The sequence below is a fragment of the Crinia signifera genome, chromosome 3 (genome assembly GCF_055691185.1).
Source record: "Crinia signifera chromosome 3, ASM5569118v1, whole genome shotgun sequence".
Taxonomy (NCBI): domain Eukaryota; kingdom Metazoa; phylum Chordata; class Amphibia; order Anura; family Myobatrachidae; genus Crinia; species Crinia signifera.
In genome coordinates this window covers 214,464,654-214,467,142 of record NC_139219.1, presented here as the reverse complement: position 1 = coordinate 214,467,142, position 2,489 = coordinate 214,464,654, and the positions used below count along the sequence as shown (strand labels likewise).

Sequence of the window (2,489 nt, the reverse complement as noted above, 5' to 3'; positions counted from 1 at the left end):
AGCAACCATGTATTTCCCTGCCACATGTCCACCTCCAGCCTATCCTGTGAGTTCCCCAGTCTGGCTAAATACCCAGCCAATCCACTTCCACTCCTTCCTATAAGTATGCTGGGTAAGTAAGGCCAGTCGCCAGTGCTACTGATCTCATCCTAAGTGTATTACCTGCATGGTGTCTCTCTGTTTCCAAGCCGCTTTCCATTTTCTATGCTACTGATGATTCTGTTCCTTTCAGGTCATGTGTCATCTCCAGCAAGCACCTGTCTGACTCCATTGATGTTCCGCCATTGATACTACTCCCCATTGGTGTTCCATCATCGATACTACTATCACTCTGCAGTCATTAACCTTTATCACCATCCTTCCTTCACCGATATCCATCACCATTAGTGTCTCCTTCATCGATATCCAACACCATTGTTGTCCTCCATCGCTTCTCGGCCTTTTGGCTAAGATCAAGTGTAGTATCTGTTCTTATCAGTGGGTATGGACTGGCCTCTGGCAGAGAATAGAGAAAGGCTGGACTGAGTAGCTGCTCTGATGGGCGGAGGGTTTGGGACCCCTCATGCCTGGGAGTGGTGAAAAGTCTGGCTGAGTACCTTCACCTCTGCCAGTGGTAGGAGGTGTTGTTTCAGTAAATCCACTGGTAGGAGGGGGGGAGAAACACTGGGCCTAGTAGTTTGGCTCTCTTGACGGGGTTTGTGGCCCCCGAAGGATAAGACAGCGAAAGGTTCAGTCTAGTATCCATTCACAAGGAGCGGAGAAAGGCTGGGACTGAGTAGATTGCTCTCTGTTCTGGGGGTAGGGCCCCTCGGACAGAGAGACAGCGAAAAGCCCAGCTTAGTACCTTAACCTTAGGATCGGAGAAACACTGAGACTGAGTAGATTGCTCTTCCGAGGGGTCCTCAACCCCTAAGGGAGTCATTCGAAAACCCAGTGGAGTACCCATTCCCATGCCAGGGGCTGGAAAGTGCCCTACGATGGGAGCAGAGAAACACTTGGTCGAATGCTGATCGGTCGGCTGCCTGGGGTCCGAGGCTGCACTGTGCCCAAGGGGAAACTTGGGGTGCCGAACCTGCACTGGTGATCCCAAAAATCACCTTGCCCAAGTAAGCACTTGCACTGCGCACTTCCCTCTAGGTTAGGCTGCACATCCTTACCTCGTCCTTTTGGATGGGGTAGGACAATTTTTCACACCCCCACCTCGGCCTTCTGGCTGGGGTCTCTTTACTATTTATTTATTTTCCTTCTTCACGTTCGTCACTTTTCACGTTTTCTGTAGTGTGTCACTTTTTTTTGGGTTGTGTGGTTGACCCTTATAGGCCGACCATTCCCCAATGTACAGAAGCTCTCATCCTTTTGGGGAGAGCTTCGGTCCCCTCGAGGGCGACCCCAAGCCGCAAGGCAGAGGAAAGCCTAATTGGGGTCTCTCCAAACCTTCGGGTGCGGAGGACCCACCGTCCTAACCCTTCCGGGGGTTGAGGAAAGAGGGTCCCTCTGAGCTCCGGCAAAGAGGACCCACCGATCCCTTTTTTCCCTCTTCGTCCTTAGGGCTGAGAGGGGTTAGGGGGAAAACAGGGCCCTTCTCCTTTGGGAGAGGGTCCATTAGAACGCACGACACCCTATGAACGTGTTTAGGCACAGCACTGGTGGTAGGGAGCACACCTCGGGCTCCTGAATTTTTTTAAACTCATTGTTGTCCTCCATCGATACTCTCCACCATCAGTGCAGCCTCTGAGATCCTCCTCTTCATTGGTGATCCCAAGGTCAATGTTTCCCACCATTGGTGCTCCAATATCGTGACCCAGCCACCGTGGTATTCTCCAGATCCACAATGGTCAGTATTCCATTACTGATAATCCATCTGCATTATTGTGTTTATTCTGGACTTCATCATTGTTACAACACTGCACTAGTTAGTCTTCATATATATATATATATATATGTGGACTTCATCAGTGTTCCTACACTGCAGCTATACCATCTTGCTATTACCAGTAATGCATGTCTCTTATTGCCTGTGATTACCTGCTATACCAATACCAGTCTTCAAAGTCTTCAGTTAACCATATTGTCTTCTGTGGTCAAGAAAGTCTTTACATTTTACCTTGTGGTCCAGTCTAGCTACTGTCCGAGGGTCTCTGGCATGCACAGTACCCCCACTAAAGCTCCTCAGTTCCAGTACCAGCCAGCCCGTACATCTGTGGTTATTTCCAGTCAGGATCTCACCAGAGGCGTGACACTGCTGTAGTAATGATCCAACCTTTATCCTAGTATGCAGCATCAGATTACTGCGACATCATCAGGTGGCTTGTGTCACCCATGGGGACTCAACAGTGTAATACAAGGGGATTTCTAAAGAGCAAGAGAGAGAGAAATAGCCGCTCCATGGACACATCTATGAATAAATAATCTGTGTCCCCTTTAGTCATATAAGCATCTGCAAAAATAGAAACATTACAACATTTCAACGGCATTGTCCCAAACATCCA

At 49.1% G+C, this 2,489-nt stretch overlaps 1 pseudogene; it reads left to right on the top strand.

The window, feature by feature from the left end:
- The first annotated feature begins 426 nt into the window (after positions 1–426).
- LOC146066051 (U2 spliceosomal RNA) lies at positions 427–562 on the top strand (annotated as a pseudogene).
- The last annotated feature ends 1,927 nt before the right edge of the window (positions 563–2,489 follow it).